Raw genomic sequence first — 8,741 nt, 5'->3', positions numbered from 1 at the left:
TCCCAGACAAGCACATTGTGAGCTTCATAATGGAGATGCTGAGCAACCGCAGCTTTCGGCTACACACCAGCAACAGCCAAAGCAGTAGGGTGAGAAAGCTCAAGAACAGTGTCCCACAAGGCTCAGTGCTGGCACCTATGCTGTTTAACATATATATCCACGACCTACCTGCCACACAATCAAGAAGTATGGCTATTCAGATGACCTTGCCATCCTACTGAGCAAGCCATCCTGGGAAGAACTGGCGCCTCAAGCTCAGTGCTGACAAGACCGTATCATCAATGTTCCACCTCTACAACAAAGAAGCGTCCCGTGGATGAGGCCCTCCGGAGCTGACACGGCGGGTCTTCCTAAAATGGCAATATGAATTCAAACTCACACTCCAACTAACCCAATCCCGGCATGGCCAAATCCCCGCAAAAGAAGAGGAATAAAACGAAGAATCCGCGAAAGGAGAGCGTCCCTCGGTCTGCTCCAAATGTCCCCGTATTTGATCACAGAGCGCAGAGACACCTCTAATAAGGATCTAACATGATTAAACTGGACACCGTGTATTACTGCTGGAGCTAGTGCTTCATCCACATCAATCCACGTATGGAGCAGGAATTAGTGAGAAACCAATGAAATTTGACCCAAAGTAGCCGCGCGTTCGTGCATCGGCCAACATGCCAAGGTTCTAAAACGACCGGTCAGGTGGTGGAGCGAGATGTGTTTGTAGAGTGAGACTGTTTGTGACATCATCATCCAATTCGTTATAAATGTGCAGGTTGTGGCTCCAAACGCGCATTTGCACCGTGTGAGCTACGTGGTGTGGACTCCATTGCTCTGTAGTGGTTACAGACTGCGCGTGTGTATGTTTGTTGTGTGTGTGTGTGTGTGTGTGTGTGTGTGTGTGTGTGTGTGTGTGTGTGTGGCGGGGCATTACCTTTGAGATTTGATCTCTTTTGCCCTTTTTGTGAATAAACAGTTTCCGTTCACATCTAACCCGGTGCCTTTTCCCTCCTTCTTTTGCGACATTCAAGCCAGTTGTAACATACAAACTGCGGGAGTTGAAAACAGTCAAAAACAAATTCCATGTTTGTGTTCTCACACATGGAGTTCGCTCGCAGCACCAGAGCAACGGGTCGGAATCGTGCCAGTTTTATTTTAGTCCAAAAAGTTTAAAAAGGTTTATGTGTGAGGGACATGTAGTCTTTAATCCGTTTGAATGGAACCGTGTTGTTGGGAACTTCCACATGGAGTGATTTCCTTCCACAGAGACAGCATGAGGCAGGACTCTGGACTACAGGTAGTAGACAGCCACCTTCCAATTTTTAGGATGAAGTAATGACACGCAACGAGTGTGAGCGACAGCATTAACTGACAGGTATATTTATTATTATTATAATATAATAAATAAAAAAGTATTCTGACTTTTTTTTTAAATCTTGGCGTTTTTCGAAATAAAAGTATCTGAAACACGACAACGGCAGTACGCAGAGACATTTGTTGAGGTCTAGTTAGAACCAGGACGTTTCAGTCTTGTTGAGTTTGATCAATATACGTAGATCAACATTTATCTATTGTTCCAGAAGTAAAAGAATGTTGAGCCAATATTATCCGTTTCATTGTATAAAAACATAATAAAACATAATAAAAGAGAATATCGAAGAGAATCGCTCATGTTTTTCTATGATTTCATGATTTAATTCAATCATCCGCTTCTTCTTCTCAGCACTTACTTTCTTAGGACCCATGGTTAGAAAAAAAAATTGACAAAATAACGGCACGAAAAGCACAAAACGCGAGCACAAAACACAAAGATGCTTCCACGGTTAGGTAACCACGTGAAGTGAAGCAGTGAGACGCGGCATGCTGGCCGCATTCGCTCTCCACGCCAACTAGCGGCGACGTACCTGAAGCTCGCTCCTCGTAACTCAGTTTTGCTCGCAAATAAATACAAAAAGATGACGGAACGACGGCTCGTAACTCGGAAAACTTGTATGTTAGTGCACTCGTAAATCAAGGTACCACTGTGTGTGTGTGTGTGTGTGTGTGTGTGTGTGTGTGTATATATATATATATATATATATATATATATATTACATGAAGCACTTTTATTCAAAGCGACTTACAATTATTGAAACACCGACGGACGCAGCCATCAGGAGCAATTAGGGGTTGAGCGTCTTCTCAAGGACACTACAGCATGCTAGCAGGAGGAGAATCCTGGGATCAAACCAGCAACGTTTAGATTACCAGACCACCAGCTCTACCTCCTGAGCTGCTATCCCCCTACATATATCTAATTATTATTATTAATTTTTTAAATTAAGGATTTTAATAAAGTCAGGAACAACTAAATCAACACCAGCGCAATAGAATCAATAGTTCCAAAATAAAAAAATATAGCTGTATAGCAATACACAGGGTCCAGTTAATTCGTTTTAGGTTTGTGTAACATTTTTGGGGTTTTTGTGAAACTGAACTTACAAACATCATGTAGTAACAAGTAATTCAACAAATCAAGCTCATGAAATGACATAATTGAAGCGTTCCCATTTCAACCAGACAACCACTGATTTTAATGCCTTAATGTGACATAATTTGTGTCACATGAGATAGGTCCGTTTTAAATAACAGTTCTAAAAAGCTGAGCTAACAGTCCTCATTATGTTTGTAAGTTGTAAAGTAGAGCAATTTGGAAATTTGGACAAGAAATGACAAGTCAGATAATCGTTTTATTAAACAGTTGCCCAAAACAGCTGGACAAAACAAACAAATATCAGAGTATTCATAAATATCATAATACAAATAATGACAGTGTAATATTAAAATGGAAATCTTAAGTAAAAAAAAAAAAAAAAAATTTATATGAAATTGTCAGACTAAGCCGTGTTTATAAAGATTGTGTTATATGTAGTTGATGAACTAAAAACCATTTCACGAATTACATTTTGCCGACACCTTGTTAAATCTTGAGCGCATCACTCAATCGGAGTCGCACATTTCAGTGGATTCCACTGGACGTGGTCACAAGTTTTTGTGGATTACTTTTTTGATTTTTTTTCATTAATCCAGCAAAGTAATGGGGACCACGGCGATAAAATATCAATCCAACATATCTACTGACATCGATGACCTAAGAAAGTACATAATGTAATATCAATGTTCTTCAATTTCCGGTGAATTTGTAAAGGTTTATCCATATTTCAGTGTAAACACACGCTTTGTAAGTACTTTACATAAAAATCAATAATAAGTACATGTTCATTCTTTTTTTCTGTTAAAAATGTAAAATTGGAAAATTCAGTTAAATAGATAACTTGTCTATATATTAATGCAGACAACATTTTCTTGAGTGTTGTCTTTTAAAACAACCCGCAAACAACTTTTTGAAACAAGTTTCTTTAGAACAACCATCTATTTTTGACATTAAACCAAACCATGTTCTTGTTATAACTCACCTTGTTGTGTGTGGAAGTACATGCAGAGTCACGGCAGGTGACTTTTGGTCTTGTGCAGGTCAATTATGACGAAGGTAGTGAAACTTATGTAATTTTAGTGGTGACTTTTTTTCCTTAGATATGTTTTTAATAAGTTACGTTTCCCTGAAAAACGAAGAATGTTGTGGTATTTCTGTGACTAATTAAAATATCAAGGCTTATTTTTTCCCGACGCCTTCCTGGATCTTGAACACATCACTAATTTGCACAGTCGGGTGGACTCGACTTGATGTGGTGACGAGTTTCGGCGGCACAATCTTTTTTCGTGTTTTTTTCATGAATCGGGCAAAACAATGGGGACGAAAGAGATACAATAACAAGGCATTTAACAAGTGAGAAGGTATATAAACACACACACGCCTAGTTTGTAATCTCTAACAACTACAGAGAGACAGAGTCTACACCACGCACTGGACAGGGTGCAAATAGACATTCAGAACCAGAAACTGCACATTTATAGTACATAGCATGATGACATCACAAAGCGTCTTACACTAAAACTCATCCAAATCGATCCACATACAGAGCAGAAATGAGTGAAAAAACGACCAAATTTGGCTATTTCCGTCAAATTTGGTCGGTTTTTCACTCATTCCTGCTCTGTATGTGGATCGATTTGGATGAAAGCTGAACCACGAGATGTTTGCTACGTCACGGTTGAAATGAGACCTCAACCGTGTCCGTAACTTCTGGTGTTCTGTTCCGGATAGTTTAGCGTGTCTGACGCATGACCACCTGGCTAACTTGGGTCGTATTTGGTCAGTTTTTCTCAAATCTTTGCTCCGTATGTGGATCGATTTGGATGAAACCTAAACCACACGATGTTTGAGACGTCCCGGTTCTGAAGAGACATCAACCATCTTCGTAGTTTGGGGAAGATTGGATCAGGGGAAGCCCTTTGTATGTATTACCATTTTTCCGGGTTCTGTGAAATGCAGCACAAGTTACAAAAAGCAGCAAGTCTGCAAGTGGCTGTAAACCAGGGTGTGTCATCGCTATAACTCAGTGATGCTCGCGTTAATACAACTCTACTCTCAGAGGCTGATATATGACGTCCCAGCACAGTTATCCAGACTGTGATACCAGATCTGTACCGTGCTGTAAAGGTGATCACTGTGTTCTCCCCTGCTGTGGGCCGGTCACCACATACTGTCGAGTTATGGGACTTGGTCAGGTCTCACTGAGGAAAATCTGTCGTGATCGAGGATCGCACTGAGTCCGCCTTGTCCACTGCGAGGTTGCGGCGGAGGGACACTGTTTTCTTTCACATCGATTTGACGTTTTGGAAATACATTTTGTATATATAATAACATGTTTACTTTAAAATCAATCACCATGGACTTATGTCTGGACCGGCCACCATATACTTACGTCACTGAATGTTCCTCTTGTGTTGTTTAGTTTAAGTATCAGTTCCTCCAAAGGTTCTTAGAACTTCCTGCAGTGCACTCAACACAGCAAGAAATACAATTTTCCGAGTTTCCATTAAACGCAGCATCAGCTCGGGTTGTCTGTGAACGATATGTAGTCCACAGGGCAGGGCGCAAGTCGTTGGACGCAAACGACTTCCAAGAGAGGAAGCTTGGACTTATATAACTTCGGATGATGACGTCACAAAGCGTCCTGCTCCGGAAACTAATCAAATCGCATCAACGTTCTTCAACTTCCGGTTAAATTACAACCATTTTTCACAAATTTCTGCTCCAAAAGTAAATCAACATTGATCAAACTCCAACAAGATGTCTGATTAAAAATAATACAAATCTGAGCAGAGACCCTGCGAGCTGGACCCCGAATAATTCCAGCATTCACATTTCCAGTAAGTGTGTCTAAAACAGGAACAGAAACTTGGTGACATTATGAAGCCCAAAAAAAAGTGAGGACAGGTTGAAAGAACAAAAAGAAGGTGGGGGAAAGACAGAAACTAAGTAGTCATTGGGGGGCTCCCCTCATCCTCCCCTTTGAGCGTACTGGAAATTGGTTGTGTTGTGATGTCATCGCCGAGTGGGTATCAAATATTGTATACTCCTTCTACAGCTCATTTCCTAAGCTCTGGAAGGTTCTTAAAGATTATTAAACATAATAAACATTTCAACTTGCTTGGACTGGGTAGAGGTGTGAGTTTTCATAACACAAATATTTATATGTCTAGGACATATTGTGTGTAATCACCAGGTGCGTTGCATTGACATTTCACTGCATATATGTATGAAAGTATGTACATGTATGTGACCAATAAACGTCTTGAATCTTGAACTTTAGAAACTCTTGCTCCAATTAATTATTCCTTACTCTCACTAATTTGTCTCATGAGAGGTATTTTGAATAAACAGCTCACTCATGCAATTACAAACGAAAAGATACCTCGCTGTTGTAGCCCGCATGTAATTTATACACAAGATGAGCTAGTACTTTATTCATCCCACGATAAGCACTAAATTCACAATATATACATGCAAAAATAAGAACATTTGTAATAAACAGTTCAACAAAGTAGAGTGATCCAAGTAATGAAGTAATAATAAATCTGCTCATGGCGATACTGTATATGAGCTATGGTTAGTTCTCTTAGACAACCCGACGGCGTCACATGCTTCCATGCCCTTATTTGGCAAACAATGCAAAACAAACAAAGATCATTTTAAAGAGTTGTCTATCAGAAATGAGTGTGTGTTTTTAATACACACACACACACACACACACACACACACACACACACACACACACACACACACACACACACACACACACACACACACACACACACCTTGATATTTAGTGTACAGTTGATTTCTGTCGATAAAGCATTTTCAATGTAGGTTTGTCAATGTTCATAGATGTAGAGTGTACATGTTGCGCAACGACACACAGGAAAGTGTGTGTGAGTGTAAATATACGCTTTTATTCTTTCTCGAACAGCCACGAGAGACGAAAGACAAAACGAAAGCCAAGTGAAAGTTGTGCCTTTCTGTTTCCTCCAAAGTTATTTAGACTTTTACATTTTCTCCCTCTCTCTCTCTCTCTCTCTCTGTGTGAACTTTGACTTTGCTTTCAGTTTTCCAGTCATATGTGGGTTGTCGATGATATCATCTGGGGTTTTTATTTGTTTGTTTTTGGGGTTTTTTAATCACCCATATGAAAAGTGCAACTATCTTCATCAAAGGACTAAATGCAGTTTAATGGGGGAGGTTTTCACAGAGCGGACACATCAAACCCATTTTTATTATTATTTCCTATAGGGAAGTCTGTTAGGGAAGTCAATGTCACTTGTATCTTTCCTCCTTAATATATCATGATCTACTACAGTACCATGGCATTTGTATGCGTGCAAGTGGTTTCCTCAATGACACTCGAGCATGTAAATTTAACAGCGAGTTTCGAAGAAGCGTGGGCGCCGTTTAAAAGGGCGGGTAAACGGCAAAGTTGGTTATGACGTCAATCTTACAGGTTCATTCAACTGCTACTGACATTTCTCACTAGGTGGAAAAGGTACTCTCCCAGAGAATCTACCCCTGTCAAGTCAATACTGGAAATTCAAATGGGACAACTGGCACAAAATAGGTATTAACCTCCCACCAACTCACTAACACACTCAAACACAGAGCATTAGCACCTCAGGTAGCCTAGCTGGGTTATATGTACATTGTACATTCATCTTTCTGCGTCACTGTTCATTGCATAAGTTATTTATTTCATTTTTGGACATGACCATTTATTTTTTGTTCCTTTCAATTTTAATCTTTATTTCAACTGTGTTGTACGGTTTAGAGGCGGTGGCACTGACAAAAAGGCAGGTGGCTGAACTGGAGGTGGCAGAGTTGAGGATGTTGAGACTTTCATTGGGAGTGACAAGTATGGACAGGATTAAGAATGAGTACATTAGAGGGACAGCTCAGGTTGGACAGTTTGGTGGAAAAGTGAGAGAGGCGAGATTGAGATGGTTTGGAAGCGTGTGTAGGAGACATGAGAGTTACATTGGGAGAAGGATGCTGAGGATGGAGCTGCCAGGTAAGAGGAAAAGAGGAAGGCCAAAGAGAAGCTTTATGGATGTGGGGAGGGAGGACATGCAGGCGGTTGGTGTAAGGGAGGAAGATGTGCAGAACAGAAGGTATTGGAGGCAGACGATCCGCTGTGGCGACCCCTAACGGGAGCAGCCGGAAGAAAGATTTCAACTGTTGTCTTTGTTATTTTCAGATTAGGTTGTTACATTGAAGTGTTAATTGTAAAATTTCCAAATATTGCATGTGTTTTTCTTTTTTCATATTTTGTATTGCTTTATTATTAATAATTAATTATAATTATTATTATGTTGCTATGAGCTGCTGGGTCGTTGTAATTTCCATTAGGGGATAAATAATGTATCTATGTAAATTTGTTGATACAGAGGTGTATGTTTACTGTTAATGTGAATTTTAAGTTTATTGCCAACATTTGTTTACATTTTTTGATTTATTTTTCTATTTCTTTCATTGTACACGACCAATTGTATTTGTTAGCTTTAGGCTTGTCCTTGGGGTTCTCAGTCAGGTTTATTTCATTAGTTATTGTAGATGACCACATTTCTCCCCTTCATCTTTTTAGGTCATTTTTATTTTTCTGTATTTTTATTTTTCCGACTTGATTTGCTTTTAGGCTCAGTGTATACTACTGTATCTTTAGTGTGTACAGTCAACTGTCAGGTCTTATTGTATATTTTTCTATATATTGCCATTTTCTTTTATATTTAAAATAAATAAAAAGCTTTATTAATGCCTTTAGTTATGGGAGCCGCTGGAGGGGATGAATAAAAGTTTACATCCATCCATCTATCCATCGATCTCTCTTTCTATCTTAGGGGCAATGTAACTCCCCTTTAATGCATCTTACCCATCACCCACATTAATTTTACATGCATTACTTTATTGAAATGACTCTGCAATTACATCCTTGTCCAGTTTTGTGCCAGGATACACAGAAGGGTTGTAGAAATATCAGGCGACTGACTCGTGGCTTTTTTAATGCACAAGTATGCATGCACGCAGATGCACCTTTGTATAAAGTTAGCCAATCTTTTTTTTTCCCGAGGACTGTGTCGCATCACTGCTTAAGCTATAGTTCCAACGGTGGTGTATGCAAATCATTTGTATATGTTTGACAACATTGTTAGTTATTGCTGGATTTCAGCGAACACTTAGCTAAACACAATTGTAATGCATGTCTAAAATGTCATGTGTTGCAAAGCATTTTTACCCAAATTGTTATAGGTATAGGCTACTA

This window comes from Zeus faber (assembly GCF_960531495.2).
Source record: "Zeus faber genome assembly, chromosome: 3".
Lineage (NCBI taxonomy): Eukaryota > Metazoa > Chordata > Actinopteri > Zeiformes > Zeidae > Zeus > Zeus faber.
This window is presented reverse-complemented; position numbering follows the sequence as displayed.